Source organism: Dioscorea cayenensis, chromosome 1 (assembly GCF_009730915.1).
Source record: "Dioscorea cayenensis subsp. rotundata cultivar TDr96_F1 chromosome 1, TDr96_F1_v2_PseudoChromosome.rev07_lg8_w22 25.fasta, whole genome shotgun sequence".
NCBI lineage: Eukaryota > Viridiplantae > Streptophyta > Magnoliopsida > Dioscoreales > Dioscoreaceae > Dioscorea > Dioscorea cayenensis.
This window is the reverse complement of record NC_052471.1, coordinates 15,255,629-15,264,832: the sequence shown is the minus strand read 5'-3', so window position 1 is coordinate 15,264,832 and position 9,204 is coordinate 15,255,629. Positions and strand designations below refer to the sequence as shown.

At 37.5% G+C, this 9,204-nt stretch overlaps 1 non-coding gene across 1 annotated transcript; it reads left to right on the top strand.

Annotated features, from left to right (window-relative positions):
- The first annotated feature begins 2,565 nt into the window (after window positions 1–2,565).
- On the top strand, window positions 2,566–2,672 carry LOC120265906. The gene has a single exon (XR_005537796.1). It is a non-coding gene; the product is annotated as a small nucleolar RNA R71 (small nucleolar RNA).
- The last annotated feature ends 6,532 nt before the right edge of the window (window positions 2,673–9,204 follow it).

The window sequence follows — 9,204 nt, the reverse complement described above, 5'->3', positions numbered from 1 at the left end:
ACTCACAGGGGCAGCCGCATGCCCCTGTGTCTTCTCGGGATGGAGAGAGCTTGCCTGCAGAGATCTACGCGGGCATGTGGAAAATTCTCATGCCCGTGCGTTTTTCACAAGTTTACCCACAAGGGCGAGTCCACGCCCTTGTGTGCTCTCGGGATAATTTGCCAAGTCTCTGCAGGAAAACACATGCCTGTGAAAATCTCAAGGTCGGTCACAGGGGCGAGTCCACACCCATGTGCCTTCTTTGGATGAGCTCGCAATACAACTCCATGGTCGTGCGGAAATTCCACACGCCGAGCGTTTTCTCTAGATGACTTGGAAAACTCTGAAGGCTCTGCAGAAATTTCCTGAACATGTTGACACATTCAGAGCCTGCCCTTTTATGCAAAATACACCAGTGGAAAACATTAAAAACAAGCTCAAGCGACTTAAACTTTGCCAAATCCTAATGAAAACACACGATGCCATTAAAATCTACAATACAATACACAGCAGAAGTATCTAAAAATCAAGACACCAACACTCAACAAGTTACTCATGCAAAACTAAACTAACAACTAAGAAAAAAAATATTAAACACTTGGGTTGCCTCCCAAGAAGCGCTTGTTTTATATCACTAAGCTTGACGTACCTCGTCCTTACCTCACGGGGGCTTATAGATGAATGTTGCCCTCTTACACATGGCTTGAAAGCATGATGAGCAAAGTCTCTTGAAGGTAGTGGGAGAGTTATCGGGCTTGGGAGCACCTAGCAATGGTTTATCCAACTTGTTCGGTTCACGCACATCTCCAACAGCCTTGGAGCGTTTCTGGTGGCGTCTCCTCGCTCTGTTCATCTTCCGAATCATCTTCTTCAAGATCGCCAGAGTAGACGGTACTTTTTTCATCGAGCCAAGCATCATTACTTCTTCATTTTCCTCCTCTTCGTGGAACAAACCCTCATAGGGATCCGGATTAAACATTTGCTGCATATATTCATCAACAATCTCATCAGTAGTGTCAAGAAAATATAAAGTAACATCAAAATCAACAGAATGCGGCATGGCTTCAGCAAGGCGGTATGTGAGCTTGTCATCTCCAACTCTCAAAGTTAGTTCCACAGCATCCATGTCAATTAATGCCTTGGAAGTCCGCAAGAATGGCCTCCCAAGTATCAAGGGTACATTCATATCCTTATCGATGTTTAGCATCACAAAATCTATAGGAAATATGTACTTGTCCACTTTCACATGAACATATTTGATGATACCCCTCGAATGTTTCACTGTTCGGTCCGCCAATTGCAAAGTCATCAGAGTAGGCCTAGGCTCACCCAAGCCTAGCGTCTAAAAGAAGGTGTATGGCATGACGTTGATACTAGCCCCTGAGTCCGTAAATGCCATTTCTTCAGCTAAATTGCCAATGTTGCACGGAATGATGAAGCTTGCCGGGTCTTTCCACTTGTTCGGCATGTTCTTTTACAAAACCGCCGAACAAGAAGCATCTAAGATCACTGAAGCACTCTCGTTTAACTTCCTCTTGTTAGTCAACAAGTCCTTTAAGAATTTTGCATACTTAGGCATTTGAGACAATGCCTCAACAAAAGGAATGTTGATGTGGAGTTGATTGAACAAACTAAAGAACTTTATGTATTGTTCATCCTCTTGATTATTCTTCAACCTAGAGGGATAGGGGATTCGTGGCTTGAAAGGTGGGGGTGCCATCTCCTTCTCTTTGCTTGTTTCCTCTTCAACCTCTATGACCTCAGGTGCGTGTTCATTGGGCTTCTCACTCAGAAACCTACCTTCAACCTAACGACCACTTCTCAAAGTGATCACCTTTACATGCTCTCTAGGATTGTTCTCGGTAGTACTTGGCAAGTTTCCTTGTGATCTCTCCGATAGAGACTTCACAATTTGCCCCACTTGATTCTCAACATTGTGCAAAGAAGCGGTGTGGTTGTGAAGTGTAGTCTCAACTGATTGAAACCTTGTATCTGATGATTGCACAAATCTAGTCAATGCCTTCAACAAATCGGTCATTCGGGTCTCCAAACCGGAAACTCGAGTCTCCATGTTTGGAGCTTGTTGTTGCTGGAAACCCGGTGGCCCAAGGCCTTTTGTGGAACTTGGTTACTCCACGAGAAATTGGGATGATTCTTCAACCCGGATTGTTGGTGTTGCTATATGGATTCCTTTGATTCCTCATCGCATTACCCACAAAATCAACATTCTCAACCGAAGATGCATCCCCAATGGAGATCGGGTAATCGGAGGGAGCATGTGCTCCACCACACCCGGTTCAAGTAGTCACAGCCGCCACTCTATTTGAAATTAGAACATCTAACTTCATACTCAATGATTCCACTTGAGCCGCCAATGAAGTTACTGCATCTAACTCATGAAGCCTGGCCACCTTCTTCTTCTCCCTAGCATTCCATTGGTGGCTATTTAACCCCATTTCTTCAATTAGTTGGTGGGCCTCACCGGAGGTCTTGCTACCAAAGGTACCTCCTGCTGCCGTATCCAAGAGTTGCCTTATGCTAGGATTCAACCCGTTGTAAAAGGTCTAAACAATCATCCACTCCGGGAATCCATGTTGCGGGCACTTTCTCAGGAGCTCCTTGAACCTTTCCTACGTCTCAAATAGAGACTCCAATTCCAACTGTACAAAGGATGAGATCTCATTCCTAAGCTTTGCAGATTTTTGGGGAGGGAAATAACGGGCAAAAAAGCTTCTACCATCTCCTCCCATGTGGTAATTGATGCTCTAGGTAATGAGTGTAGACACTGCTTCACTCTCCCGTTTAAGGAAAATGGGAAGCCTCTCAACTTGATTGCATTATCTATCACCCCGTTTATCTTGAGCATATCACACACCTCGAGAAAGTTCTCTATATGAATGTTTGGATCCTCATCGGCCAAACCAATGAATTGTGCGGATTGCTGCAACATGTGGATGAATGCCGGCTTCAGCTCGAAGTTCTGAGCTGTAATCGGGGGACGCGAAATACTCGATTGTGTCCCCAATACTGAAGGTCTGGCATAATCAGATAATGTCCTCTGTTGCTCATTTTGTTCGGCCATATTATCTGACCCTTCAATTTCAAAATCACCTAGATTAGACTGTTTTTGCGTAGGTTTTTTCCCTTTTCTTCTAAGTGCACGTTCAAGCTCGGGATCTCCTTCAATCAATATTGAGGGGTTCCCTCAGGTCATGAACCTGGAGTTGCACAAAAAGAAAGAAAACAAATCAGTACGATGATAGAAAAGAAGATGTGAAATAGAATGAATAAATAAATAGCTAAGAAAACAAAATGCAAAGTATCCCTGAACGCCTATTCCCGCAACGGCGCCAAAAAAACTTGATAACGCCCTTTGCGTTTGTCCACTCAAGTGCGGGTTTGTTGAAAGTAATAAAATCCAAGGTAAGTGGGTATCGTATCCACGCGGGAGTAGGGAGTAAAAATACTTAAATTGTTTCTTCACTAAGAGAAATATGAATAGTGATTTGTGTGATAAGATATAATGTAAACAAAAGTAAAATTGACAAGAGAGAGAGCACAAGTAAAGGAGAGGTAAGGCAATCGATATAAATGGGATACTCGGATATTGATCCGCCTAGGACAATCGTTTCAAGTGCAAAAACCCTCTATTACGCTTCCTAACTAATGCATTAATGGGTCATGGAGATCCTTTAATACATGGTTAGAAATCTAAGGTCAACCATGCCTAACACTATACATTTCCCGGAGGAGAAATTGAACAATCTCTCAACCTTGCACTTGTAAAGAATTGCAATGAGTTCTAGGGATTCCAAGTGACAAATCCACTTCCTATATGTAGACCTAAATCTTTGGTCCAGGCGGAAGGTCCCTAGCCACAATTAAGCCGTAGATGCTAACATCACTTCAACGCTTCACTCATTGCACTCGCAACTAAGCCCTAGCGGAATGTCATCCCTTAGCCCATTCACTCTACTATGACTGCAAAGAACTCGAGGAATTGGAGGTAGAATAAATCACAAAGGAGGGGAAAGGGGACACTCCACTACCTCTCGACTCACCCTCTCAACCCTCTCCAATCTAGCTTTGTCTAACTCTCGTGGTGCGTCACTTACTCACAAGGGTTACAAACAAGAACACTCAACACTAGTGTCACTCTAAGGGAGTATTCATACAATCAATGCATTCAAGATTGGAACTCAATAAAAATATTAATTAATGAAAGCATAATAACAAGGTTCAATGAGATGAAGACATCCTAGGGTTCACAATCCAAGTACCCACTAGGGGGTTTAGCTCTCCATGGAGCTAATAACAATCAATGAAATCTAATATAAAAGCAATAAATCCATAGAAAACCCCCTCGATAGTCATGATGATGGTCTTGTGGAGAGTCCTCTACTCGTCTAAAGGTCCTTTTGTTCGGCCCAGTATACACATCACCGGATCGGTGCCTACGATGTCGGGGCCGTAGAACCTCTCCCAATCCCTAGCCAATATCTCTCAAAACCCAAGCAGCAGCTCTCTCTCATGTTGGTGAAAAGATGGAGAAAAGAATGCTGAAATCGGGGCTGAAATCAGCTTTTAAATGGCTGGAATTGGGAATCCACATGCCCCTGTGGATATTCCACACGTGCTTGTGGAATTAACACACGGGCGTATGGAATTTCCACATGCCCGTGTGGCTTCTCTGGCCAACTCCTTCTTCGGCCGGCTGTAAACAGTACCTACTACAGTATTTTGCTACATTTTTGCTACAATACCCTGGTACAACGCCGGTCCGAAACACTCCCGAAACCATGCTTTCATCGAGGTAACGTAAACGGGCAAACGTTTATGTCGTAGATCACTTTGCTTCTTCAATGAACGGCCGCTTTGGTGGGAATCTTGTTATACATGCACAAGCCGGAATACTTACAATGTGACTGCCTTTGTGCCCGTCAAAATCATTGTGCTTGCTTGAATACAAGGAGGTTGGCACACATTCTAGCATCTTGAACCCGACTTATGACTTGGCGTTTGAACCTTCTCAAGATTTCCTCCAAATTGTGCACTCACGATCTACATTAGCTTTTTCTCTAAGATTGACTTCACAAACCTATATGCATGAAAGTAATATAAATACTCACATATTAGTGTTAAAACCCGATAAAAGTAATGCTCATCATAAGGAAAGAACACTTTGCATTCTTATCACACAAGCACTTATCAATTACTTTAAAAATCATATTAACTTAATACTAGGCAGTACACAACCAACACAGAAAACAACAATTAAATTTCCCATTACCTGACCAATTTGCATCGATCCAATAAAAAAATATTACATTAGCAACATGGCATCAATGCAAAATCCATTAACATGTATAGTTAAATATTTATTAGATGACAACACTAGAACTACTGAGTTCATATGCACTTGTTCACTTAATTAGCAACATGACAACAATAAAGAATCGAGGTTAAAAAGGTATAGTCAACAAGCTGTAAAGAGACAATACCATAAAACTCTTATGTTTAATTGGTAACACAACAATAATACAAAAGTAAGCTCATCGCATATAGTCACATCTATTAGCAACAATAAGACAAATACTCAATCGATCTTCACTTATATGTTTGTGCATCCATGCACTTACCTTAGAAATGGTGCAAGATTAATTGCCACCACAAAGTATACTCCACTTGCTAAAATTTATGCAATAATAGAAAGAAACATAATATCTAAGAACATCCTTATTTCTTTCAGATGGAAAAGCCATAAGCCATGAGTGTCACTTCATTATCTAACGCAGATTGCAAGATGATATTTTTATTTTATGGACTTAAATAACAAAAGAAAAAACCTCATATACACTTCATAGAAAACACAAAACAAGGTAGCATCCTTCAAATTGTTCTAATTAAATGATGCAAATGGAGTTACTTTGGCTTTAATTGTTAATAAGGGAGAGATGGGATTCAACCAAACAAAAAGGATCTACTCATCTTCCATTCATTCTTCAACTTACAAAAGCACATACAGAAAGGAATATTACAAGAAAAGATCGCTAATACACATAACTTTAGCATGCACACCAATGTACACTCAAAAAAAACATGCTATTACATACGATTGAAAGATATTTCAAACGGTGATTAGACTTTAGCCTGCCTGTAATTGTGCACACACCATTGTTCGCCACAACATTTGACTAGGAAAGAGATTAGCTTCTGAACATCATCAACACGCCATCAACATGCTATCACACCCAGAACCCAGTCCAACCTCACTTTGTGTGCGAACAAACAGCAACAGACCGGCCCATAGGGAGTGAACCCAATAGACCTGCAAGGCCTCTGAACATAATTCAAGGAAGGCAAAACTATAACAAACCAACTTAGTTACAGGATTAAAGACTACTGAGTTTTCAATACAAGGGTACAAGAAGTCCAAAGTACAAAAATATGGAAACCAGGTTGGATAAACACAACTGAACTTCTACAACAAGGCATGGCATCATTTATTTATAGGCTTCTCAACTACACACTAGTCTTCCATTCTTAATTTGGAAAAAAATTAAAACAACTTTATAAGCTTACTAGCATAGTAAGTGATCCGCTGAAAATTATTTAAATAAACAAAGTTGAAAAATCTCAATTTCAAAATACTGAGAATAATTTAAAGTTTAAATAGAGTCTAAAACAAATACAAAACAAATAGACCATTAGAGTGTATAGTTCTAAAGTAATACCATTATCCAAAAAAATATTGTAAGAAAAAGAAATACAATATTTCAAAAGTTGTAAATAAAAAAATATAGTAAACAACCAAAAAATTAGCATAAGTCTCGAAAGCATAATTAGACTAAACCGGAAATTTAAGAAGTGTGTTTTCAAGTATACCGAATTCTAGAATAATACAAGTCTCCAAAATAAAAATTTAAACAAAATACAAAGTATGATATTCTAATAAAAGAATGCTACCAAAAATGTCATTCGCCAAAAGTTAAAGCCTGCAAATAAGATCACTAAATACAACAACTTCAAGGCAGGACAAAAAGTTTGTGTCTCCAAATTTACTATACATATTATAAGTCATTTATTTACCCTCAGTGATTCGAGCTAGAGATATCATATGTCATTTATTTACCCTTGGTGACCCGAGACAGAAATATCAAATGGTCATTTATTATATCACCGAATAGACAAGGTGCTAGATGGTCGTTAATTATTTCACCGAAAGGACATGGTGTGAAACTGAAATTTCATTTTTCAAGAGATTCTTGTCAACAAGGTTAGGGTGTAACTTCCCACTAACAAAGTTAAGTACAGTTCATTTGGAGACTAAAACATTCAGATACAAAAATATTTGTAGAGTACAAGTTCAAAAATTCCCAGATTTTTCAAGCTAACATATACTTAGAAATATTTAAAAAAACTAGATAAAATGAATAAATTATATATTAAAAATTAAAAAAACAATACACTAAATCATTAAAACAAAAGTCAAAGTATAGAGTATTCACAATTTTTCTCAAATTTTCGCATATAAGCAAAAATTCTGAATTTCAGGATCCTACTTTAGGGAAAATAATTGAATAGAGAAAAATTACTTACAAAATTAAATAAATAAAATCCTAAATCATTATTAGATACCAATCACTATGTAAATTTACATCTCACAATCTCTGCATATTAACACTTCTAACATGTCTCATTTCAAAATTCATAACTCCAAGAACATACTATCAAATGCAAAGATATTTTGAGGTAAGAAACTTAGGACAACCCTTAACCTTTTCTTTGTTTAATACTCTAACAAATTTAATCTCCAAGAGTGAGAAAAATCATGCTAAACCTGAATATTATCCATTGAGACATCTTCCTTGACAAGTCTTTTTAATAGATCATGACTCCTAATCTACAAATCCAATAAATTTGAAATTTGTAGTTTGAAAGTTAAGATGGTTAGGGATATTTTCTATATTGAGCACTTGGCCTAATTGGACTTATTGAGTCTAGAATTTACTTCTAAATCTGCAGGACTACACAATGATACCTTTAGGACATATCAATTAGAATGTATCATGTCTCATAGAATGCATGCCCAATAAATATGAAATTTCGCAGGTACATAGATCAGACAAATCATTACAACTTTTCAATCTTCTACAAATTTTGCGTCTACGACCTCCGAATTTAGGCCACAAATTTCTTTCAACTCCTTATCATAACTTGCAAATTCACTCAAGCAATTCCATCCATGAAGCATAAAATGCCATATTCTCAAATTTGCAGAAATCCAGCCAGAATAAACCTTGAAATATTAGCTCTAAGTCACCAAATGATCTAATTTATTTCCTAATTACCATCCTCACAATTTCAGTGAATATATCATCAAAGAAAGACTATAATCTCCACCCTAGATAAAAAATTGCATGATCCACTTTCAGGAGAATCCAAAACATTGAATAAAATTTTAGATACAAATACACCAACAAAGATATATATAGTTAAACAATAAGTAGAGGTTATAAACAAATGGATAGTCAAACAAATAATTTTGTAGATAAGTAAATAATAATTACCAAGTAATTAACAACTGACTGGAAGGAGTAAAAGAATAAATAACTAAAATATAAAACTTGAAACATATTTGAAATAAAATAATTATCTTATCACATGATTAAGCAAGTAAAAAGGTAATTGACAAAAAAATTAAATTATTTAAATAAACCATCTATTAAATTTCAGAAAATTTTATAATTTCAAAATAAGGAATTCTACTAATGGATTTTTCACAATATTCATAATGTGGAACTATCTTTTCTTAATAAATAAATAAACATTCAAATAATATCATAAATTTTGTAATTAATATTTATCAAAATAATAGGTTTGGATTACTTACCTGGTACATCACAAAATTCCAAACCCAATTCGAACAATAATTTCAGGCCCCTTGAAAAAGTCATATAAACAAGCAATAAGAATTAAAATCCTACCAAGTCTAGACTTAAAGCAATAAATATCACAAGGTTTAAAAGGGTTGATCTTCAAAGCGGGAGGAGAAGTAGGCCAAAATTTTACGTTTCTAACAAGAACTGGCTGAGTGATAAGTAACATTATCTCTTACCACTCTAGTTTCTCTTCATTAAGCACAAGCTTTTGGCCATAACCTTGAAGACCACTAGGCAATGGTGTAAAGACCTCTTTCTCCTTCAAAGGTAGCTTCAAAAAACT